Source organism: Labrus bergylta, chromosome 19 (genome assembly GCF_963930695.1).
Source record: "Labrus bergylta chromosome 19, fLabBer1.1, whole genome shotgun sequence".
Classification (NCBI taxonomy): domain Eukaryota; kingdom Metazoa; phylum Chordata; class Actinopteri; order Labriformes; family Labridae; genus Labrus; species Labrus bergylta.
Genome location: NC_089213.1, coordinates 8,278,390 through 8,305,349, shown reverse-complemented (window position 1 = coordinate 8,305,349; position 26,960 = coordinate 8,278,390). Strand labels below are relative to the sequence as shown.

General features: G+C 40.0%; 1 protein-coding gene across 3 annotated transcripts in view; it reads right to left on the bottom strand.

Moving 5' to 3' along the window:
- The window catches only part of thrb (thyroid hormone receptor beta), a 123,462-nt gene extending 98,373 nt beyond the window's left edge, over nucleotides 1-25,089 (bottom strand). The window contains exon 1 of one of the 3 annotated variants that reach the window (XM_020638629.3): nucleotides 24,649-25,089. The gene's annotated coding sequence lies outside the window, so the exon portion shown is untranslated. Of the gene's footprint in view, nucleotides 1-6,019; nucleotides 6,161-24,648 lie in introns of those variants that run through there. The other 2 variants (XM_020638631.3, XM_020638630.3) reach the window with 2 other exon arrangements.
- Between the last annotated feature and the right edge of the window lie 1,871 nt (nucleotides 25,090-26,960).

Sequence of the window (26,960 nt, the reverse complement as noted above, 5' to 3'; positions counted from 1 at the left end):
TCATAATGAACAATCACTGTTAAAGGCCCGACAATGAAAAGTAACAGTGTTCTTGCGCCGAAGGCTGGAGGAGGATTAGGCCATCAGAAGAAGATTAGAGGTAGTGTGGGCTACTTAATGCCTAATGAAATAAGCTAATCACTGCCCAGTCATCAGGGCACACTGGGCATTCTTTGTAATGATACATGTCTGTGTCGTCACATTATTGTCTCAGTCTGCAGAGGGGATATTCTAATCATTTGGCTGGCACAATGCTTGTAAATAATGCCTTCAATTAACCTACTTTTTTAAGTTCTTCTTTTTTTATTTTTGCTGTCTTTGCACCATAAAGCTACCATCATGGGAATTTCCTTTAGTTTAAAAGGAAGAATGTAGGACTTACTGATCCAGTAGATGTCGCCCTTGAGCACCAGTATGAAACCAAAACAAACTGCTATTTGGCTACACCTTCTCTATTCTGAAGCCTCCGCTCTCCTCCAGAGAAACACTTCTGACCCCTCCACTCACAATGGCACGAAGGAGTTATTAAATTGGAACGCACCATAATTAAGTACTAAGCGGACTAAATTGTCCTTGTCTCGAGTTACATTGTTGTGCTAGCAGGCTAACTGTTATCTGCGAATTGACCCCAAAGACATAAACTGTGACCGGAACCAGTCTCTGCAAAGTCGTAAAAATTGACCATCTGTTGAAGTACTGCTGAAGAACTGAATTAAACCACAGCGTTGAATTCTTTGTCAAATTAACATTTATATCTTTCTTCATCTAGATATTTGTAATTGTCACATTGAATGTATTATAATCATCTTTTTAAACTGAAAATCTGATGTTTAGTTAACAAATAAGAGTTCATTCATATCTCATAGGAATTTGACGTGGCGTGCTATTACCATCTAGTGTTAGAATATCCATGAATACGTAACATTCATAATTATACATTTAGACGTGTTATAAAGCATACTCTTTGATATTAGCGATAGAAGGTGTTATTTAAAGACACCAATTTATTTTCCTACTTTATTAATATGTCTTATTAAGAATGCTGACTGTATAACATGGTTTAGTTCACCTACAGGCTGGGATTAACTAAGGATGTTTCCAGGTGGTGTGATTTTCATCTCAACATGAATCTGATAGAAATGTTTGTCTAAATATATGACGTGAACCTTCATCAACGTGGATCTGATAGAAATAATATTGAAATGAATGTATGGTGACATATATATGTTTAGATTCTTATTCTTGATCTTATTGAGTAAACTCGGCTTAATTTAAACATTTGTCCTCCGGTCAGAGTGGGAGTAACCCTTGGGCGGCCCCCCTCTCTTGCAGCTGATAAAAGTTCAGACTCAGCTCAGATCTCTGGTTCTTGTTCTTCCGCTTCTCTTTAGACTTTAGTTCGAATCACTTCTTTTAAGTTTGCGTCGTAGAGAGACGACTCTCTGCCGAACTGTTATTCTTAGGGCACATTTTTGAAACTTTTGAACTTTCTTCTCCAAAGTCTTGGCTCTTCAATTTTGAACGCCAATTTCTTGATTTAGATTCATCGAGATGGCCATCAGGTTAATTTAAATTGGAAATCGACGCATCAAAAGACTCTTCAATATTTTTCCTGTTGGATCCACTTGGAGCTGATGACGACACAACCACGATGGCTAAACTGCCATTCCACCTCCATCCTAGCTGCATACTCCGACCCAGCTGCTGCAGCATCTAATCTGGCCCGTGGACCTCTCTGGTAGCCCTGGAAGGGACAACTTGTCGGAGACTGAAACGGGACCAGTCGGCGGAGTTTAACCGAACCTCCTCACAGTAAGAGCGTTGGTTCTGCAGTTGGTGTTGAGAGATTAGGTCGTGAGTCGTGTCTATTCAGAGCTCCTTTAAATCCAAATAAAATCCCAAAATTCGTTTATCAACCTTTTCTCCTTCGATAATTTGCTGATTAAGTCATTCAAAACAATACCGCGTTTTAGCTCGTTATTAAATATATAATGTCACCATACGTTAGGGTTAGGATAATTGCATTATCCCGATCCTAAGAATCACATTCTTTATCTGTTTCTTCTATATACTTCATTGTTTAGCTTACCATTTCTATACTAAATTGTACACATAAAATTCAGAACTTTATTTGTCTGTTTTCTGGTTTAACATTTCTAGAACTTACTTCCTTCAAGATATGAAACTGACTGATTAATTAACTACTACAAGTAATATTAATTTCCTTACTTTGTATGGTGGTGCTCCAAGGTTAAATAAAGATATAATATCTTAATGAATTAATTACGCTACACTCTTTTGTTATTTCGTATCTTCACATTGCATGTAAATTCACACAGAATGACCGTGATCTAAAAATGCTTATGTGATATTCATTCTTTTCTCTAGACAAGGGGAGGAACTGGCCGGCCGTCCCGTCCATGTAAACACGACATGGACATCAGGCAACATCACAGACAGCGAACTCAGAGAGACATTTACAGAGGATGTGCTTGATTCCTGCTGTATTTATTATGTAAAATTCCTCTGCCTTTCATTAGCTAAGATTGAGTTGGAGCCACATGCTAAAATCCTGTACAGGAGGAAAAAAGTCGAAATAACTGCGTAGAAAAATAAAAGGTCAACCTTATAAGACAAATCTGCAGCTTAACTTCGAGCTCAGTGTGCCAGCACTCTGCCGATGCTTTATATTGGAAAAATATGGTGTGCCATATTACTGTTTGTGTGTTTTGGAGTGTGGGCTTTTCTTGGAACTGCTGCACAGTTTGCTCTCTGCACTGAACTTTACATTTGTATGCTGCACAGTAACCTCTGTGATCAACAGCAGTGTTTTCCAATCCACAGGGGTCCCCCTCCGAGAAATGTCAAAGAACTTTTTCTTTTTTCTTTTCAACTCAAATACAACACACATTAGTTCCAGGCTGTTTCGCCCAAATCACTTTTAAAAAAAAAACCGTCAACCCTGTCGGCTCAGTAAGTTCAGAGTGTGCAGCTTAACTCTTAGAAAAGGCCGAGGCCAGAGTGACACTTGATACTTTGAATCTTTGTGAAAAGTTCATTCGTTTTAATTACTGCTGAGTCACTGCTTTGCAGCATGCGGTATACTGGATCAACAATAAGATGTAAAGAAGTTTATACTATAAGTAAACTGAATACATTCATGAAATGTTCTGAAAGTAGATGTAGGCTGTATAAATGTATATTAAAAAAATCGCTGTGTGCAGCTCCCTCACTCTGACATCTCTCCATTAGTGCATGTTTGTGCATGTGTGTGTATTGCAGCCTTTGTGTGTGTAGCATGCTCAACAACAGAGTGTAAAAATGAATTTCCTGCACATTCTGACATATTAAATGCAGGTCTCAATTAGAGGCCCCGGTGCATTTAGTGCTGAATATTAGAGAAAAAGGAGAAAAAGAAGCAAAACACAAACAAAATACTGTAACTTCTGTCCAAGGCGGTATGCATATCAGCCGTGCAGCAGGTACTACCACACTGTCTTAAAAATCAAGATCAAATGAGTGATTTTATACTAACTTTGTGCAGAGGGAAATATTCTATCTGGTGTAATCATTACACGTTTAGACGGCCCCGTCTTGTGCTGTGAAAAGTTTTGTTTAGAAATGATAAAAGGCCTGTCTAGTATTGATGCCTGATCAGGCATGTCTCACCCGGGGGTGTTGTGGGTATTGCGACACCCACACTTTCACTGAAACATATTTTCATCCCCCACACTTTTTACCAGTGGAGTCATCGATGAAAACCTATTGGTCAAGTAAGATTTATTAAGTGACAATCAAGCCAATCATAGCTGATCGGTTACAGTTGAAGCACGGTAAAGTTACGTGCATTTAATCCTCCTGTTTTGTATCCATTTTAAACAAATGGATACATTTACAACATGTAGCGTCTCTCAAAGATAGTTAATCACCCAAACAGATGTTTCCACCTCACAAAACCACGTAAAGTGTAACATTTTTTACTCTTGGTTGTTCTTTTAGTTGTATCTATTTACTCCCGTAACTTTACGATGTAGCGGAAGTCCCCTTTGCAGTTTTTCAAAATAAAAGCAGACTGGCAAATAAAGAGACTGAGGCATAAGGCAATAAGAAAAGCATAATAAAAGCATCACACAGAGCAGTTTTGAATCTCGTTTTTAGAGTTTAAGCTAACTGGGTTACTTACAATGGATGTTCATAAAGTTAGTGTCTAATTATCTTGTTGTACGATGTGTCAGCTAACAATAGTTATTGGACATTAAATGAAACAGAATGTGTTGATTTGCTAGAGGGTGGTAATATACTAGCATTAGAACACCCGCACTTTTGAAATCGCTGCTTCACCCTGAACCAAATGAAGGCAGGGTCATTTAATACACTGAAAGAAATAAAAGTTTGAGCTATGAGTACAAGTTTGACGGTATTTATTATTATTTAAATATTTTCACATATCTCTGTTTTGATACATGCATGTGATGCAGAAGTTGTCAGATCAATGAGTTATCATGAGAGATCATTATTGTGATCTCAATATCAATCAAATTTATCAGGATGATGTTTGACGGAGCCCTAATATAACATACAGGTCGCCCACAACATTAAAGCATTAAAAAGCTTTTTATTTCTTTATTTAACCATATTGGTCCCATTGAGATTAAGAACCTCCTTTTCAAGAAAGACTTGGCCGAGACAGTCAGCAGCACAAACACAAAGTTACAGACAGAGATAACAAAGAGAGACAAAGTACAATTCACAAAACATTACATTTTGCATTAAAATAGAAAAACCATCTACGAGTCAAATCTGAGAGTCAGCAGTTCAAGCAGTGGAGCTAAAAACATCAGCATCCTGTAGAATCTGCTTCCATGTCTTTCATTTTAGGACCCTAGCTCCTTGGGTTTTAAATCACTCTGCAACAGATTCCAGGCTGAGGGTGCAGAATACCCAAAAGCCCGTTTCCCAATTTCTGTTCCAGCGTTTGGGACAGAGAGCATAAAGAGATCCTGAGAACACAAAGAGTACTGTCCGGCTCATTTCTGCATGATAAAAACACACAGATATTGAGGAAGGAGACCAAAATCTGCCTTCTATATAAAAGGTTTAAAATGTTTAAATCATTTCAGTCATAGTTTCATCCTTTTTAAACCCACTTGTGATTGTAGAGCCAATCACAATGCATTTAAACAAACTTCTTCTAACAGAGCGTTTCTCAATGACTCACAGAGAACGAGTTAATCTGTTCTGAACTTCCTAATGTCAGGAACTTTCAACCAGAGAGACCCAGACTGTGATTCAGCCTCAGATTTTCCTTTTTTTAAATCTGACCCCAAAGCAGATTTCAGCACACGGGTTAAGTTGACATAAACCTTCAATAAGCTTCGGACTTATCAGGACAAAAAGGTTAAGGTACAGGACTAAATCTTCTTTAGTCTCAATCCAACACTAAGAGCAGTCGGAGAGCTGCGGCTTAAAAGCCTTTTGTTTACTTCTCCGCCATTTCCTCCAAATCAGGCTGAATCATCTGATTACTGTCTGTAAATCTAATTAGCTTAATGTGTCCTCTCTCAAATCCTGCCGCAAAGACAAAAAAAAAAAAAAAAAGTGCCTTCTTTGAAATCTATTTCAAAACTTTCAGGGAAATGAAAAATACAACTCTGAATGCACACTTCCTCTGCAGCCACGCTGAAAACAAACGGGCCATTGTTATGTTTCATTTTTCCTCCTTTTTAAATCATAAAGAATTACGCTACAGCTCCTATTTCAGAGTGATATATTATCTCTTGGGCAAAACCACTCACTCAGAATTCAGTGTTCAGCAGGATGATTCTTGGCGTTTGAAATGAGTTGAACATGAACAGACAAGCACAGAAACACTCTTAAAGAGACTGACATAGCATAAATGGAACGAGAAAAAGGGAAAAAGAGTGAAAGTGGGAGATATAAAAGAGTCAAAGGGACGAGTCAAGTATACACCTCGCAGCACAAACAGAGCACAGAGAGAATAAAAGGAAGATTGGCCAACCTGTGTCCTTCTGTACACTCACACATACAGCTCCATAGAGACTCGACATAACGGCGAACACAACAGAAACAAGGCGGGAAGTCAGACAGAGTGCAGCACTCAGACTGCTTCCTTTCTATCTAACTTTCTGGGTCTACTTCCTCCTGTGTGAGTGTCAACTCTGATGTATTGAGAGACGACGGGAGGAGAAGTGTGGCTGAAGACAATGCGGCTACGTGTTAGCAGCTGCTGCGGTTAAAAAAAAAAAAACATCCATTATAACTCTTTATCTGCACAAACCAACCCGTAAGAGGAAGCACAAGTATTTCAGCAGAAACTAATCTGCCTACTCGATCTGTTTCTTGTACAGTTTTCACTTTCTTCCTTCGTAGCGCAGGAAGGTTCACACTTAAATCAAGAGCATTCTCCAAGTTCAGTTCACACACCTCCAAATGAAGACGTTCACCTTCATGTCGTTTTTTAAATTTACTTTAAATGTATTTAACGTGGAAAGCATCATTGGGATAAAGGATCTAATTTACAAGAGTGTCATGACCAAGACAAGGAAGCAGCATGATTCAACAAGTACTCGTTGTAATGTTTCATATCTCTCACAGCAGCCAATCCACTCGGTAGGCGTCACATGTGAAACTGAGCTCAGCTTTAATTAACTTCCACACATAAATACAGTGGGCCCCAGTATGACAACAACAACAACTGCTTTATGGCAGCTACAGTGGCTCTCAAAGGACACAAATCTTTACTCGAAAAAGCGAGAGCACATCATTAAGACAAAAGAGAACGATAACGTGTAGTGTTGGCGTTATCTGGTTAACAAGTATCCTGCTTCAGACGTGCACCTGTAGAATGAATATTAAAGGCTAATAATCAAACTTTTGTATTCTGTATTCTAGCAGGGTTCACATTACATTTCCTTCACAGCATTTCAACACAAACAAAGTTCTTTAGTTTCCTTTTTTTCTTTTCAAATAGCCAAAATACATGACGATGCACATAAAAAGATGGTTGTAACCTCGTTCACAGGGTCAAAGATGATGCACAACAGAAGTTTTCCATGAGCCGCAGAACAGCGAAGACTTTGCACTTTTCCAAAGACAGGAAACTGGCTGAGTCAAATAAAGCAGCAGGTAACCCGAGACGATTCCTGAGCTATAAGGTGTTCTTACGTTTTTACCTTTTCTTGTAAAATGTCAGAAATAATCGCTAACATCTGGGTTTGGTTTATTTACCGATGGGAAAATCTCCTTACCACCACACCTGGGAAACGCCAGGGACCTCTCAACATCTGGAGAACACCTTCCCTGCTCTGGATTATTTTGACAGGATCATGGATCTGTGTGTGTGTGTGTATGTGTGTGTGGATCACACTGGCAGAGACTAGGAGTCTGGTCTAGGACATAGGATATAACAGTGGAGAGATAGAGACAGAGATCCTAGAAGGAACCCTGCAAACCGAGCACACGCAGCAGCCTCAGACAGGAAGAGCACGAGCGGGCGAGGCAGCGTGCCAAAGCCGAGCTGGAGTGTCTTCAAGTTGGTGTGTCCTTGAATGACCCAGCCAGAGTTTGAACTTCAACTCCAAAACAAACTGTGCAAAGAGCTGAAGAGCGATCCCCCCTTTAGTCTGACTAAACCTGCGAGGAACAATCTGCTCAAGCCGAGTCGAAAACTTTAAGCTGAAAGCTTATGAAAACATCCAGGGATAGATGCTAATATTTAACAGCAACAAGCTCCACAATGAGCCGGCCAGAGAGAACAAATTCAAGCTTAAGAAAGCAATTCTGTCGGGGCGCAGTGGTTAGTGCACGCGCCCCATGTATGGAGGCTGTAGTCCTCCAAGTGGGCGGCCCAGCTTCAAATTTGGCCTGTAGCTCCTTTCCTGCATGTCATTCCCCACTCTCTCTCTCTCCCTGATTTCCAGCTCTATCCACTGTCCTATCTCTCCATTAAAAAGGCACAAAAAGCTCAAAAATAAATCCTTAAAAAAATAAAAAATAAAAAAAATCTGTAAAGGAAACTTCGAGAAAAGTACCACCACCATCTTAAACTTTAAATTTCAATAAATGAAAAGATACGCTCGGGCTGTCTCATCCCCGGTGTCAAAATCAAGGCCGGACTCGGACTCACTTTAAATCTCTTTGTGGCCGTAATGATGCTGCTATTGTGTGTTGTTCAACAACTTTCAAATCTAAGCAAAATTGTCTATGAACTCCCTCAGTCTCTCCAGTAAATAAACAGTCCATAAGAGCGCCCCCTACTGGCCTGGAGTACTTCTGTTGCCTAAACTTGCAGCCTTTGACTTGCAGTTTTGAAGTACATGTTTTGGCGTTTTCAGTTCATGTATTTGCAGCACGTTTGATGTTAATGCAGTTGTTTCAGGATTTAGCAGCACTTTTGTTCCATTCACAGCATTTTTCTTTCTTTTGCAGCGTTTCAGTCCTTGCATTCGCTTTTGATTGTGCAACGTTTCTGCATATGTTACACTTTCTGTCTTAATGTACGCTGTTTCAGCTGTTGCCGAGACTTTGAACCTACCGGCCACTGTATTATTGTCACTGGAGAGAGGTTCAGTAACTGGCTCAAGGACAAACACTGCTGCAAAGGAGCAACCTGCAAGCTCTTGGTAAAAAACAGGACAGTGCATTATTCCATCAAAGGCCAGCGTCATACAGGTGGACTGATTTCTCTTCAACTCCACTTCAATGGTACAGTGTTTTATTAAATGAAAACCTCACTGGCTGTTTTCCAATCATTGGCTCTAACATATGGCCCCTCTGGTCATTAGAACTGTAATGTTAATTGCTTTACACTTTCATTCTTTCGCGTTTGGCCCGGCCGACTCTGACAGTCACTCTGACATGAAGGTCAGGGGAACGTTTGACAAAGAGGCTGCAGCAAATGAAAGAAGTATTCACCGAGTCTTTTCAAAGCCCTGCAGCACAGAATGGCCATGAGAGCTTATGAGCGGCCGTGTTACACCCACATAAGTATCACTGATTTTTTTTTTGATTTTTTTGATTTTTTTTTAAATGGACTCTGGTTGTGTGTGTGTTTTCCTAATATTAATCAAGGCTGTGGTCTTTGACATTGAAACGTACAGATATTACATTTTGGTTATACTTTTCCTCAAAGCCAGCACCCTGCACCCCCTGCTCGTACTGCAACACACAAGCTCCTCGTCACCCATAACGTCTTTGGAACAAGAAAAGCAGCGTATCATTAACGTTGACATTACAATACAAACTCTGTGAAGATACTGTTGCTTTATTCCCTCTCTTTTATAAGCATTTCTAAAAATAACTGCTTGCTCTTACCTAACAAGTGTTTTTTTTGTGCTGATGAAGGAAAGGACATTCATGTTTATTTTAACCCACGGCTCTTAAAATCAACAGAAAACCACATCAAGACCTTTCTCAGGTTTTTTTTGTTGTGGTCTTTAAACTCATACTTTTTCATTTCTTTGCTTGTTGTTGAACACAACCATTTGAAATGAGAGAAGGAAAAGAAAGATTTGTGTAAAAATGGTCAATCTGCTGCCAGTTCTAACACCCAATCTCTTCACAGCTGAAGTCACGCAAAGTCAAGTTCATGCCTTTTGGACCACAAACCCACAGGTACATGCAGCGGGAGCTTTTATGATGCTGTCTTTTGTGTTGCCTTTTAATGAGCTTCCTCAGCCAGAGACTCGTTATTCCTGAGCACACTTGGAAACCTGATACTGACAACCAACGCTCAGTAGAAGTTTTACGATGTAGAGGAAAAGAAAGAACGGCTGACAGAGAAAGTAAAGTCATGTGGCCTGGGGTCACATCTGGCATTTCTTTTAAGCATGGACTGTTGGACAGCAAATAAATATATGGCCAACATTTTGCTGGTTAAAGTATACTCTGATTCTAAAGGGGACGTCTGTGCAAAGCAGTTTCTGCACTAAGTTTTGCTTCTTCCTTAACGGCAAGGAGAGCGTGGGTCCATGTTCATTTACTCTTAACACAATGTGGATGCTTGGACTCTGCCAGGTGTGGTAGGAAAATAGCAGAAACATCTGCACCATGTGACGCTGTGGGAAGCCGTTGGTCACGGGGCTTTGTGGTACTGCTTGTACATTAGGGCCCTTATACCAGAAGACCCCACAGGATTTGTGCGCACCACGTTCTGTCTGCGACGTGGTTTTGCTCTGCCCAACACACGCCGTTCACATGATCAGACGGAAATGAAGAGAACATACAAACAACAATTTACTTTGATTTGATCTACATTTGGTGACTGTTTTAACCTCTGACTACTCGAAGTGCTTACCACAGGTCACACCTACACATTCACACACTGATGGTAGAGGCTGCTATGGAAAGTGACCATCAGGAGTAACTAACCCCATTCATACCCAGCCGACGAAGCAGCGGCAAACTAATTCAAGGTTTAGTTTCTTGCCCAAGGACACATCAGATATGTTGCTGCAGCAGCTGGGGATTGAACCACCGACCTTCCGGTTGAGGGACCACCAACTCTACCAACTGAGCCATGGCCGCTCCATATAGAGAAAGTGAAGGGATATTTGATCAGCACTCTATACATGGTGTTTTATATTGAAATTGACCAGATGCTCTTTGTGTTCACCTGACTACCTGTCCAGGTGGCTCTGCTCTGTTCAGTTCGGCCCATGCTGGAAGTAGACGTATGCGTATTTGAAGCAGTAGTGGGGCTTCTAAGATGCTCTGGAGACCGACTGCAGATCATTCTGTAAACAGGAGCATAGACTGAAGAGGGCGCAATCAGCCCTGGAGTGTGTTGTGCACATGGAATGCGGCCCACACCGATCTCTACGGGGTCTGAAAGTTAGACTTTAAGATTCAGCATCTAGTTGAGTCCTCAGATGTCTTCTGGTTCATATGAGTTCCACGAAAAAGACACTCAAGCTCCAGATTTCTGGCACAGTTTCATTGAAAAGAACTACGAGTCCCGAACACAATATAGAATCCAATGTAACATAAGGAAGCAACAATGTGGTCAAAAATTTACAACTACAAAAAAAATATACCTATCTAAACTTATGTTCTCACACATTTATCAACTCACAAGCTCTCAGCTGGAAACCAAGATCATATTTTACTGTATCATTTAACCAGATGATGGATTTCAGTGAGAAAGCCAAAGATAGCTGCATCACGGCTCACAGTACTCGAAGCCCTGCCAAAGAAATGTTGGACAAACACCAAATTTAACATGAAATTTCTTTACTCTGTGTTTTGATGGGTTTTGATTTCATGGTGCGTTTGTGGTGCTTGTGTGTTTCCCATTTTCAGAGTCATGGCTGTGCACCAACACCAGATTTGATTTTGTCTAACCCGAGAAACAGGCAGTTGGATTTGATCAATTAAACTAATGGTTTATTGGATTAAAATCATGCACTCACATTTTCTACCACCATTGCTGATGAGGCATAAACACAAGGAAAGTTGTTTAAACGATTCAAAGAACTCCTTCAGTCTCACCCAACTCTTGTCCCTGAGCAATGAGAGCAGTCGTTTCTGACAGCTGCAGAGTACAGTGTGTGCAGCCAACAAAACATCACACCACCACCCGCCACAGTTTGGAAGGAGTTTGGCCCTCTTCGACTCTATCGCAGCTCCCCGGGTCTGAAGAAGAGGGATATGCTCTTCGACGAATACAGTATGTAGGTCAAGATGTTACACAAAGAATCTGATAAATCATGGTGACAGGAAGCTGAATATTTCTCGGTCTTGTTTATTACACGTTGCACTCTAGTTTAAAGGATGTTTAAGAAGTCTAAGATGCCAGAGTTTCTGGTGTCTAATTAAAGGCGACAGTTTTACTTTCACCAGAGAACCGACTCTGACACTTAAAGGGATGCAAAGGCCACTTTAACTCTTTAAACGTTGGGCTTTTGTAAGCTGCAAGCCTCCATAAGAACAATTCACACAGTTTTCCACTGCCAGCAAAGTTTGTGAGAGGACTTCCAAACACAAACACAAGGCTGACATTAAAGCATCTTACAGTAAATACAGATCAAAGCTGTACATTGAAATTGAACTTTGACTGGAGAAGATCTGTAGATCTAAACAAGCCCACACTAGTCATTGAAATCATTGCAGGACTGGAATTATAGAAGATTTTCATCGTCTTTGTGTTACTATAAGAGAGTTCTCTTCAGAGAGTCAACTTTTATAAATCAGTTTAAAGCAATGAGTGTTGTTGAACCTTTAAAACTGTGAACTTTCATATTGCTGTTTCACTTCTAATTGCTTCCTCTGCAAAGTCGCTGGTAACTTTTTTTTTCAGTTTGTTGTCACTCTGAAGTTGCTATTCTGTTGTTGCAGACGATGCTTTACAGAATTAGTTAGCAAAGAGCATGACTGAGGGTGTAAGTGTAAGTCAATATACTGTATGTTGATGTGTTCGTGTGTATGGTGAGGTTTGGAGGACAGCTTGAAAATATTATATATTATATAATTTATATATTAATATATATAAATTGGGGGGGGGGGGCAGCAGAGAAAGATGGGGGGAACCACTGCGGTAAATTGTCGTCTCAGCATCAAGCAACAAGCATCTTTGGTGTGGTTAACAAAACACCCACATTTCTCCAATAAACACAAGTCAATAAAAATGTCCAGCACTGCATTGTTCACAGGAACATGGGAAGGTCTTTAAATGTTTCCACTGGGAGTTCATTCTGTGTCCAGTATGCAGTTAAATGCTGAACTACCATTACACAAGACATGGTTTGTGGTTAGGATGATTTCCAGCCCATATTCAGGGAGTGTCAGAGCCCTTTATAAATACACATGAATGGTTATTTCCGTTGTAAAAGTCAGATATTTATAGTAGAAACATGAAAGTGAATTAATAACAAATAAGAATTCAGAGTCAACCCCCTGTTGACCCTATACTTGATGACCAACACCTACAGATACAGATGTTCCAAGCAACTCATTTCCCTCCAATTGCAAAACTTAAATCCAACTAGTAGACTCGTTTAAAGCACTTAAAATGTATTTAATACAGCTAAAAACTGTCCAGAACCATATTATGTGTGGCCAATTTAATTCAAAACATCTAATCACTTTACTCATTAATGAAACTGATAGCTATTCAATGCAGCTGAAATGTTTGGCACTTTGCTACAAGCATTACTCTGCAGGTAAAATATGTCAAGTTTTATGCTGAGTGTGGCTAACGTTAGCAGTGCTAGCTGCTAGCTTTCTGTCCTCGACGCAGCTTTACGTCCACATGCCTGTACTGAAGGTGGTTATACAGCAGTTTAACCTGACGATGCTTTGATTGCAACTTTGTCTCCATTTTCCAGATCTAAATAGTGCCAAACTGCTCCCCGCTACGAGTGGTATCGGGACAGCAGAACTGGAGCTACAGCCCCATCTAGTGGCAGGCCACTGCGCAACAGCTTAGACACAACATTTACCATTTACCAATATATCATCAATCATTTAACAGACTAGTAATTAGAGATGCACTGATCCACTTTTGTTCAGTTACAATCTGATTCTGATACACATGTACCAATACTGATGTTTTTATTATCATAACTAATAATGTTATTGTTGTTGTTGTTATTATGTGTAAGGCTTCACAAAGCTGTAGTCAACCCAGCATTGCATTGCATTGTGCTGGCTTCACATACAAACAGGAAACAACAACAACCGTCAGGTTTTCAAATTAAATCTTTTAAGCTGAAGTTTAAGAATTGTACTTTTGATCATATAGAAAGAGCTTTTCCATCTTGTCTGAACGTTGTCAGGGAGACAGTTTGTGGGTACTTCTTACAGTTCAGTCTTCATTAACATCTTCAAAGCTGTCAGTCCAATATCCGATATGTGAATTACTTCAATATTGGACCTGATATAAGATCAGATCAGTCCCATCTCTACAAGGAATTCTGATGCCGACAATAAATCATTTAGTCGACAAATTGCGCACATCCATATTACCAAAAAATGTGGTTGAGGAAACTAAAGCCTTGCAGCAGAGCTTCTTCAATTTCTAAAACAAGTTTATAGTATCTGGATAATACTTGGTGTCCACAGAGTAACTTTATGTGAGGCCTTGGTTAATTTCAAACCCTCTCTTACCTTAAAAAAATAAAAACATCCAAGACCAAAGAACCAAAGTGTCTGCACACTTTTGTCACACGGCCACACCTAATGGAATTTTAAAAGGCCTGCCTAGGCTATTTATACGTTTCTAATTACAATCGTTTACTTTCTCGCTGAGCAAGACATTGAGATAATTCAAACTAGAGAGCGGGACTGAGGACCAGCTATTTGTAAATCTGTCATTTATTCTGTGAGTAAAGTCCTTAATTAAGATCTTTTCCAAACTAAAAATGTTCTTAAGTCAATTGAATGATCTAAACTTAGACTGTGTGGGTGGAAATATAAGGGGAAAAACAGCCACCCACTAAGTCTAGTGTTGCTTCTTATTGGTGGACGGAAATGTTTGACACGTTAAACCTCAAACGGAGCCCAACCCACTTCCAACGCAGTGAGAAAAATCAACAAAAAAAGCAAATGTCTGGTGGGAAATGACTTTTTTTTTTTTTGACTGAGTTTTAAATGAGAAGGGAGATAAAGCTCTGCTAAGGATCCTTAATACTCAGGAATTAGAAATAAAGTCTAAAATTAGAGTCATTTTCCAAGGAGTAAATTACAGAGAGAGACAGAGAATGAGATGTTCACCAATAAATGTTCAGAAATCTACTTTAAAGTAATTAGAAGCGACCCGTTGGAGCATGCATGAGAATAATCTTATTTGAAAGTTTCTTCAGCATCAAAGTTCCCTGGTGATAGTTGTACCATGGGTATGCTGCAAAAACTGTGCTGATCTCACATTTTAAAAAACGGCTTATCCCTTAGTGCAGTTGTTCCCAAAGTGGGGGTCGCAATGCAACAACAGAGTGGTCGCGAGATGATTTCCAAATATTTTTTAGAAGAATGTAAGCACTAAAATATCAAAATTAATCAAAAATAGACTAAACCTGTTGTACATGTTTTTATAAGAAATTACATTAACTCGAGTTAACCCTAACCCAAAGCCAGAGAAATCCTTAATTTTATAGTTGTAACGGGACGTGTCTTTTCGTGGTGGCCGCCATCACTGATTTGTTTATTGTTGCCAAGGAAACACCAGATGTTACATCAAAGACCGCAGCATAAGGAAGCGTGAACTGCTACACAAAGCTGCCGTACTGTTGCTGTATGTGCTGCTGTGACAAAAACGCCATGTAAATTATAATTGGATACATCGTCTGTAAACATTTTGTCTTCCTCAGGTCAGTTTCACCTTTTCGTCTTGACTACGGTCAACCTCTGAGTTCGTTTTCATCGGGGGTAGCAGAGAGACCTCCCATGATTCCCCCGCAAGCCACGATATCATCTTTTGTTATTGTTTTGATTGAGAGCCCCCTGTTGGTGGAATTTACATGCTGTGCCTTTAAATCTTCAAATTTTTCCATAATTCAATACAAAAAAGCTGTTCAATTTCAAATAAAACCATATTATGTAAAATACAAAATTAGACTAATGTGTAAAAACACTAAAAATCTAAGTTTGTACATGACACTAACAATGTAGGTGTCTGCTGCTCGTTAAGGATGAACACAGCTGTGTCTGTTACGTTTTGTATGTCCACTGCTAAAGTCTACATGGAAATAAGTACAGTATTCTGCTTCAAGACTTTCTTATAATAAATTACTATCAAATAATTTAAAGTTCTTTTTATCTTTTGTATTCTTTTGTGATAGGCCTCATAGTGGGGGGCTGTGTGCTACGTTACATGCCTTAACATCCTGGAGAGACAGTGGGGGTCCCTAGTCTCCTGCAACCTTATTTTGGGGGTCGCAAGCTGAAGAGTTTAGGAACCCTGAGAGGGCACCTAGAAGAATAATCAGAGCCAGTCAGAAGCAAACACAAGCATTCAGCTGACATACTTCAAGTAGACGCATTAGCCCACATCGATCATGTTCTCCAGCTGCAGGCTGAAGTCATCGACGGGAGCGACTCCAAAAATGTTTTACCTTGTAGATCATAAAATATGATTAAAATAGAACCCAAGTTTGGAAGAGAAACAAAAAAGAATTCCGCTTGAAGACTTTTTTTTTTGGAGGATGTTGAGATGTGAAATCTCTGGAGTTCCCCGGTTAAGTTTGCCTAAATGTTGGAGTCCTGCCTCACTGTTTACCTGTTGGCCTACCTGTGTGCCAGCCTGTTTATCTGAGAGCTGTTCAGTTGCCAAGTGTAATCCTGCCTCAGTGACCGAGTGAGCTGCCTTCAAACTCAACCTGCCGTGTCCCCGTGTGAGCCTTTTGGATCTGGTTACCTGCACCCTGTCACTGAAACCCTCGCGGCCAACGCGGATTGCTCTCACTGACGATGTCTCAACACCTGCAGGATGCATGAAATGTTGATTATTGCAATTCAAAGCTTTCATTTGAGGGACTGCTGGGCTGGATTTCCTCTCTCCTTACAAGACCCACTGCTGAGGAGAAACATCCACTTGTGTGACCATTACTGAATATTGAAACTGCAGATTATTATAACCCTAATAGCTGTTATTAGACGTTTCATTTCTTTTGGGGGACGTTTGTGTATGATTGCAATTAGGCAATCAGGCATTTCATACTGCTGTAAAAGTCCACTTTCAAGTCATTATGAAGTACTTGCACATGTAACAGAGAAGTGGTTATGGCCATTGATATGAATCTACTATTGGATGTATACACGCAGCCACTGATGTGAGGTAAACAGAGGACAAAAACATTTTTCTGTCCATGAAACCAAAGGCAGAAAAGGTGATCAAAGCTATCACAGGAGTCATAAAATCACGGATAACTAGACACTTCTTCTGTTAATTTTTTACTAGCTCAGTGGTCTTGTTGATTGGTCACATATTTTTATTATTCTTATCTTTTTTTTACACAATATTTTACAGCCTGTTCAACATCTATCTGTAAATATACAAACGCAATTAAAAGAACTGTGTAGCAAGGTGGCTATCAAGCGGCAACCTCAGGTGTTGAAAAATGAAGCCGATGTGGAAGTGCAAAAATCCTGCAGTTGGTCGAGCGTCCGCTTGAGGCTGGCTTCAGGAGCCCCAGAAGTCACATAACACACCACAGCCTGAAAAGCTGTTTTTTTTCAGCATAAATAAACATGTTTACAGCCTGGTACAAAAAATGAATTAGGTCTGATTAGTTGGGGGGTGGGAAAACGGCTCTGTTTAGATTTTAAAAATTGATACGTGTTATCCATAATTAGGCACGTAGCTGACATGATTGACAGGTGGGCATGATGTAAATATTAAAACCCGCCTCAGCTCCAGCTCTCAGCCTGTCGTTAGTTAGCCTGAGACAGGATTTCCTGCCTCCGGAGCCCCCTGCTGTAACAGATGGCTGACGTCACTCATGCTTCCTCCTTTAATATAATTACACTCTATGGTGGCTATAGAGCCCACACAGCATAGACTGTGTCTCTTCCAGAGAGCAGGCTACAGCACCAGTACAGAACTGTTACACCTTGTGACATGATGCACCACTATGAGCCCTGCATTACCTCCTGTGGCAGTACCAAATCATTTAGACTTTATTAGTATAGAAGTTTTCATACAGTGATGTAGCACAACATGCTTTACATAGTAGTGGTCGTTATTATAGACTATAATAGACAGTGAAGATCCCATATTAAACTGATTTCCATTTTTCATGCTGTCAGTCTGCAATACCTAAAGAGAAAGACATGAAAACAGAGGAGAAAAAAGCAGGAGAGGTTAAAAGACAGAAAGTGCGGGCTACATCCATCTTCAACAACACTGAAGATGGAAAGTGAAATACACTTAACAGAACACAGTGTGGGACGCAGGGGTGCTAACGATGGTGAATGGAAAAGAAATGCCAACAGACTGTGATGGCAACGAGGCAGAAAAACGCAATATGCCACGATATGATACGATAGAAGATATGATGCATGATTCATGTTAGTAAAAACAGCATCTCTTCACTGTGAATCCAACAGACTGTCATTAAAGGGAAGAAACATGGCCACTAGGGGTGTGATGAGATCTCGAGATTAAAATGTGATGATGTTTCTCATCGGAGGTGAAAAGCGTCTCCCGATTGTCAGTACATAGACGCAGAGCAGCAGACATCCTGGCAGAGTCTGGTGTTGAACTGGAGAATACCATAGAAGATGCCCACGCCATTTTTAAATCGTTTGGGTGGCAGCAAGCAGATAAAATAGATCCTTTCTTCACTCTTTATTAGAATCAATGCATAATTAGACCTTAATACCAAGACAGGATCATAGAGTGCTAAATTAATCCTGAATAACGCTGACAGACTTAAACTTTATTGTTTCAAGGGACGTCATGGCACAAGACTTATTGTAACTATTTTCCATTTGCTCTGTGTCGTGCAACTGTTTGTATGTGATGCAGAGGAGAGATTGTAAAGACACATTATGATTGATTTTAGAGCAACAGACACACTCCATATTGAGTTGAGCTACCATACATCCATGCCTTGTGGTATTTAAACACTTGACTAACCCCCTTAATAAACCATAAAGCCGACAACACACTCCATCCATTTGTTTGAAAGTATGGTTTACAGTTGTCCATGACAATGCTGCTGTCAAATCAGAGCATTCAGGATTGATTTATTGGTCCAAACTGATCCATGACTAAGCCCATTCACACCAGGCGACATTCCCTTTGGCATGCGTCAAGATTATCCACGAAGAACAAAAGGTAATCTGTGTCAAACTTTGAGCACGTCTGCACAAACACAAACTTGCCATTGCACACAGGTAACAGCCCCGGGAGCTGAATAAAGCACCAGGTGGAGCAGTTACGCCTGACTGATACCTGCTTCACAATCACAGAGGGATTTTTGACTTGACAGGTTGGGCACCTTTAATCCCACGGCTTATTTATGTTCCAGAAAGTTGCAAACGTAGGCAAAAAGGGAAAATAGTACTGCATCGGCGTAACATGAAAAGAAGATCAAGTGATGACCCCCCCCCCCCCATCCCCCATCCCCTCCCCCCGGGGCGACGCTTGTCATGAATCATGTGCTCGTACAAGGAGTCTTATTTCAGTTTAATGTCTGTACATTTTCCAGCAGCGCGGCAATACATCCGCAGCACAACTACACATTTATAATTTAGAACAAATGGGACTCGCTTGATTTCATGTTGGTACAACAGAAGCCAAACATTATGCATTATGGATCTTATACTTAAAAATAGTCCCTAGTGATCGTGCTGAGGCATGGGTAAAGTGTACATCAAACAGACGTCGCCTCGCTTACAGGGTTAGAAAGACGAATATCCTGATTTGATGCAGGAGGCAGGTGAGTGCACTAGTTTGAATCTAAGAGAATATTACATTTTTATTGGCCAAGGAGTCATTAAAATACTCCTAAATTGCCGTTTTTAGTAGAACTGATTATAATAACAGTGGTTGCATATTTCATACTGGGATGTCTCTGACATTGCTACATTGTTGGGTCTATTTTGCAGTTTTCTCTTGACAGCAGGGGCGGATCCCGACTTTTCAGACTGGGGTGGCCCAACTGTGGCTATGACTTATGCAGGGGTGGCCTGAAGTTTTTCTTTTGTTTTTGTTTTTTTTAATTCAGTAATTTAACTGGGACACAGCTAATGAACATTTCCTCACATTTAAAATCCAAAGTATTTGCCACGTATACAGGATTATAGCTCTGGCTCCTCTCTAAACACACAACCCGAGTCTCTGCCTCATATCCTACTGCTTCTCTTTACCTGTATGGGTCTCCTTTTGTGTCACTATTCTTCAATACTTTATTTATAATGCTGCCCATACAACACTACCCGCGTTTTGAAATGTTTCACTCAACATCCTGCAAACACAGCAGCTGCTCGGCGTGCTGACGAGGATTGTTGTTGTTACCATTGTGTAGCATATCGCAATGATTCTAAAAGAGTCACATCCCTCTCAATGTGTTAACAGGAGGGACGTGACAAGTGGATGTCCTCTTTCCTCGCTCTCTGATCACCTGCATGTGTCAGATGCTACTTAAACGCATACGCTCGGAGGACAACAAGGAGAGACGGTTCTCTAGTTTATTAATCATGGATGGCAGTCTTATACGGATACACACAGGGGAAATGTAGGAATGTATTGCAAATGTACTTGGGTGGCTTTACTTAGGTAATCAGACTACAGTATAATTGGGGGCCCTGGCCACCCACTAGATCTGGCCCTGCCTCAGGGTGACATTTCTGCAGAAGTGTACACATATTAACACATGGCTTTGAAAACATAACTCATTAAAGATTCATGTATTTAAATAATTCATGCAGTGTCACTTTTTGACCTGCTCGGGCATTGAAACCTATTTCTGCTACTAAAATCTATAGAAGTTACCTTTTACATTGAATATGTCTCATTCACTCTCCCTGTTAAAATGCGGTGCTCAAATCTCAAAAGAATTGTCTACGGAAGTGAATCATGGGCAAACAAGGGCCAGACCGATATTGACATGGGGAGAGAGAAAGAATCCCATACCGATATATCGGCCGAGATCTTTCTTAGATCTATCTTCGATCTGTAGCGATAAATATACACATTCATTGCGTTGAACCCTCAAATGCAAGGCCCCGTACACTCTGCTGTGGATGCACTGTTAGCTGCTGGTTATTCGAGGCTACCACACTCAGATAAGCAGTTTATTATTAAGTTTTGTCCTGAAAGTATCAATCAATCGAAGTGCTTAGCTCTCATATGGAGTAATTATAAACTTGGGTCCTATTTCTACATATTCCAGGGTCTTAATCACTTTAAAAGTAGAAAAAACTTAAACGAAGGCCCCAGTCGAAGCTTCAGCCCACGGTCATGAGACAGGCTGTAAAGGTCCTGGATCAGCGCTTGTCCACTAAAACTGCTGGGTTTTATCTCCCACAGTTTTACATTGTTATCCATCGTGATCCGACAGCATTACAATGAGACAAAAAGCATAGATAGACTTTTTGTTAGAAAGGAAGATGTTTTTTTTTTTTTAAAGCAGAAACAGACGTGAAATAGATCTCTTTAAAGCCACAAGGCTCCAGTCACAAAAACATATATATCTTAACTAGGGCTATCAAAAGATTAGTTTTTAAATGCAATTAATCGCTAAATATAATAGTTAATTGTGATTAATCACATTTTTAATTGCATGTTTGAAATTCCATTACTTCACAAAAATTGTTAGTCTTGCTGTTTGAATTCAACCCTGCTTTTATTTTGAAAGATTAGCAGTGAGGACCGTCTGGTAGATCTAAGGTAATGACATGAACTTTACCACAAAGAAAAGCACTCGTTCAAATCATACGCTAAATGAAAACAGCTCAAAGGAACGTGACAAAGGTAAATGTGTGATGTCATAAGGTGGATATTACTTTGGACTCGAGACGTTCAAAGATGCAGCAGTGTCCTTCTTTTACATCACTGAGACTACAGGGAGACACTGAGGACGAATAACTACGGTGAGCCTGAAGGGACAAAATAGCCTGAGATTCATCTGGATTAAAAAGAATGTATGCATTCATTTAAGACCTTAATTGATCGTTATTAACTACTTAATGATAACAGCCCTAATTTTAACTTGCAAAATAAGGATTTTTTTGTTTTTGTTTACTAGCGCCTCTGTTGGTAAGTTTTATATGTTACAGAGTGTGACACAGATGTTGAGTTCGATCCAAACTAATGATCTAACAAACAAAAAAACGAACCAATCAAGGCAGTGGTAGACCGTCAACTCTTGTGTTCTGCAACTTTAAGATACTGTTTTTGGCAGAGGAGCTTGTTGCCTTAAAGAGAGCGGAGTAACGGCTGCTCCTAATCTGTCACAGATCCTTTCTGTGATCTGCACCGTCACAAAATATGCAAAGAATAAACACCATGAATGCATCTTTAATAAATGCAACAATAAAAAAAAAGACGACTGGCCAAGGAAACCTTTACTAGACACACACACATATCTGTGAGTTGAGGTCTAAAGCAGGTTTAACGGGTAAAAACATTAGTGGTGATTATGAGTTTGGAGGGCTTTTAATAGTCACAATATTCAAAAGATGAGCCTGCATGCTCGTGCATGTTCAAAAATATGTGTTGCAGTCTTGCATGGAATATTCTGCTGAATAGAAATTTGCTTTAAATGTTAGTTAAAATGAATGTGCATGCATTAAAGGATTACAAATTCTTGCAATGCTGTCCCAGAAACAAAACTTGCTTTTCATAGAATAATTACTCTTAAAATTGAGTCTCCATCTTTCAGAAATGAATTCATTAAATTGTACAAATTGGCCTGACTGAAGCCATATGCATCATGTTATATCCACTCCAAACATCTTGATCCAAAATGTCTAAATAAATACGCTCAAAATGACATCGTCTTGCTCGCTGTATATGTTCAGATGTCAGTGCTTTCTCCAATGAGGAGTCGAGCATTATAAAACTGACACACTTGACATATCTCAGGGGTGGGGCCTCCAGCAAGATTCAAAAGCAGCCGAACAAGTTCTAACAAACACATTAAAAGAGGTAATGGTATTGAACATTCCCCACTAATGCTCTCCAGCTATCACAATTGTTCTTTCCGTGCATGAGCACATCATTTTCACAACACTTCAAAAAAAAAAAAAACCCTGCTGTACACATCTTGCAGTAATACTCATACACGGCATGAAGCGCTGTTGCAAAAAAAAAAATGAGCCTGCTCAGTGAGTTCCCACAAAACAGCAGCAAACAGGCAGAGGGAGCGACCTTAAATACCCTCAGCTGAGGACTGATGCTGCATTCAGTTGCTCCTTGGAAACTCCCTTTTTGCACAAAGAGAATTTGGATTGTCATGCAGATAAATGTTTCAGCATCAAAATTATTTTTATTATTATGCATCACCTTTTAATTATATTAAAATTATATTATTATATAATTATAATATTGCATTCATGCAATTTTACAATTAAGAGAGATTAACAAATATTGTGCAGGAATCCAAATGTTCAACGTCAGAATCTCTAATGCATTCCTACAAAAAAAAATGTTTTAAACATTACTGGTTAGATACTGAACTGACTGGTTATATTCCCACTACTGTCACTGACAATGGATGCTGATTTTTGATGAAATCATTAAGTCTGCTGCTTTTCTTTTTCACAAAAGCATTACAAATCTCTCTGGAAATGTCTAATTCATTTCGCTCTAAGTAGGAAATGTGATCTTAATAATACAATTAATATTTCTTATAACGATATAGCTGCTGTCACAGCAATCCGCCCCCTTTGGCTCACATCTCCTCACCTAAAAGAAAACCTCCCACAGTCACCTTGCTGGATCGTCCATGCAGAAGTGTTATCATTCACTCTTGTATTTCCTGGCAGCATTTGAAGGCATCATCCTATGCTCTCACATGTTTCCTATCACAAGAAAACTTCAAACTACGGCAAGATTAAAAGGACAGTTTATAATTATTTGCAAACAGGCCGAGCCAACTTTACACTCGCAAACAAATCTCCCCCCACCCCCCCCACCCACCCAGGGGTGCTAAAGCCTCATGATTCGTCAAATGAAGCATTAATAAACAACTCTCGGACGGCTGTTTGTGATGACTGACGTGACATGTTCAGAAGTCCAACCTTTAAGGTCACTAATGTACCGTGAAAGTATTGCTGGTTTTGCATGCCAGATGTTGATCGAGCGCTTCAGTGAAGTTCAGTGTTGCCAAAGCGAAAGCAAAGGTTACACCGACACAGTGGGGTGTAATGAATCTCTGACTTACAATTCAGGTCACGGGAGTAAATAATATCCCACCAGACGAGGATAATATGAAGCTGGTTGGATGCCCGAGGCTTGTGAGGGAAAAGATGACTTGGGCCCACGAACCAACTCCCCTCAAGTCTTCAGCAGGCTAAATCTAACCAGAGTACGTGCTGCTCTCTTCCTCTGACAGAACCTCCCTCCAAAAACCTCAACTTTAATGCACCCTAGCTTTTTGCTAAAATTAACAATAGATAAAAACTACTTTCTTGCATGTTTCTGAATGATCACCAACCGCTGTTTAATTCGGCATTGATAAAAAGCATCAAAAAATGAAAACAAATGTAACTTTTTTCACCAATTCTCAATCTGATCCTGCTGTCTTATCCCGGCAAAGAAAAACACCACCGTGGGCGTACGGAAGCGATGTCAACCAACAATAAAGTTAAAATATTGCAGTAATTAAGTACAGCTTGCTACATAAGTTGCAAGCCGAATTGCAATACAGGCTCCAACAATGCTGGAAACGTTTAATTCCAGTGCACTCAGGTGTGATCCGCCTGCCTACATGTGAGACAACACTGAATTGCAGAAAATCTCAATGTAGTTCGGCAAAGACAACTTAACTCCACATGACATAAATAACACACTTGGTGATCATGTTAAGAGCGTGAACATTAATATGCACATTTCGCTTATGAGGGGCTAAACACGGCCCCCTTGCTGCCATACTGTCAAGCACACAGTTTTTTTTTTTTTTGGAGAGGCTGTCATTGACTAGACTGTTGTGCAAAAAAAAAAAAAGACCAAAACATTTAACATACCGCATATGCAAGACGAAGCTCGTATCCAAATATTATTTGGAGTCCCAGTGCCCGTGCATTCCTCCTCAACTGGAACCAGTGTCGATCTCCGTCGGCTAAAGTGAATGGGACACAGCGCCAGGGTTTAACCTGAAATGACCCACGCTGGTGCAAATCAGGCGAGAGCTCTGCGTGTGCACTGTATCTGTGTGGAGAGAGTGAACACGGCTACGGGAGTCTGGAGAGAGAGAGAGAAAAAAAAACAACAAAAAAAAAAAACTTCAACATGGAGCCGAAAACAAAATCTCAAAAAGCGGCACACTAACCAAACTGAAAATTGTAGCGCGCCGACTGATCGCTACGGGGAATCAGAGAGCTGATTCACGGGCAGGAACCGACCAAAATAAGCCTCGCCCTTATTACATACTCCCAAGTTTTTTTTTTTTTCTCTTTTTTTCGATGGCGGTTGGCCGTTTTTACAGTAGGCCTGGTACATGCCGACAGGGCAGGAAACCTATTGCTCCAACTTACTGTGTGGGTCTGTGTGTGTGTGTGTGTGTTCAGGGGATGCATGAGGACACTTTGCATGATTAGATAATCATTTTTAAAAACGTTATAAGCCTCATTTACGTTCCCATTATTGTAAAACATTGAATGATGTTTCTATTACTTTAAATATCCGTACTATTTATTTGATTTAAAACACATTTCGGGGGGTGTAAGTGTTTAAACATGAGCTCAACAAAACTATGTCATGCATTTCATAAAATGAATCATCTTGAATGTTGTGATAAGTTCCTTGTACTTCCTTTTTTTTTTTAAAAATAACATTTTTATCAGCATTTTTATTGTTGTTATTTATCATATACAAAATAACTTAAGAGCCAGAAATACTTTATTAATCAACGGGGGGAATTTGATTGTGACAGTAGATCTTCTAGACAATACAGAAGTAGGAAATTATTCTTAGGCCCGCTGTCAGATACTTTACTATCCTCTTAACCAGTGGTTCTCAACTGGTGGGTCAGGAGCCAAAAGTGGGTCACGGAGCCGTTTTTTTTTAGAACGTGTGCATGGGGGGGAAATAATGTGTCAAAAAGTCTGTGAAGCGCTCTCAAACAAGTGTTTTATTTTGTTCTGTTTGGTTTGTTCTGTCACATGTTTTGCACCGTTTCAGGTCCAAACGGGACACGTTTTCATTCAATAGATCTGATTGGTTTCATGTAAGAGTTGACGGTTACCTGAAGCTATACCAGTTGAGAACCACTCCTCTTAACCTGATTTCACCCTCCAGATTATGCATCCAAAGGTTGTGTCTGACAGCCTGAACTGAATGCATTCATGCTTAAATCATAGTGTTTGCATTATTGGACTCATGCGGTTGGTTTCTGCGGCACCAGGGGATTAGAAGTGGGTTAGCCTTTATCTGTGGTATGTGGAAATATATGTTAATAATAAACCTAAAACCCAAGCACAGTTAATTATATATCCTACATCTTTATACAACAAGTAGCGCCCATGTCTGAGAGAACAAACAAGGACAATCAATGTTAAAAAAGCATGACAATACTTTATCTGTAATCAAAAACAACTGTACAGGCTTAAGTCACATATATTAAAGCAGATGTATATGACTTAACTATGGAAACAGAAAACATATTACTCCTTTTAACTTAAGCCACAGGCTCTTTCAGACTGCGCTCTAACTCAGAGTACGTTCATCCTCCATCTTTGGGATTTAAAACGCTTTTTATATTGTCCTTTTAAGCAATAGCATATTTTCAAATGTAGTTCTGAACCCTGCTAGCCGCTCCCTCTCTCTCCCTAAAGCTGTAGGTGTTAGAGAAGTATACGCCCATATAAGGAGGGCCTAAACTGGAACGAAAAGGTCAGGTGGGGCACATAAAGACTGCATATCAATGACGCCCTGAATTTTGTGCTATGCACCTGCCATGCAGCAATTTGTTCAGGGAGATATCAGATCTAGCTGCGTCTCATTGCAGGGGTGCTATATTTTAAAGCAGTGGTGCTCAACTGGTGGGTCGGGACCCAAAAGTGGATCGCGGAGCCGTTTTCTGTGGGTCGCGAACATGTGAGTGGCAAAATAAAAGTGCTCTTAAAAGAATGTTGGTTTTGTTTCTTGTCTTTTTTCCGTCATACGTTTCATTCCATTTGAGATCCAAACTTCAAGCAGTAAATCTAATTGGTGGAGAAAACATCAGAAACTTGGGACATGATTTTCATAAAGGAGGTGGTTGTGGGTCCTTAGATTAGACTAGTTGAGAACCACTGTTTTAAAGGACTCAGTCAACAAAGGACCAATCCTTCTCGGC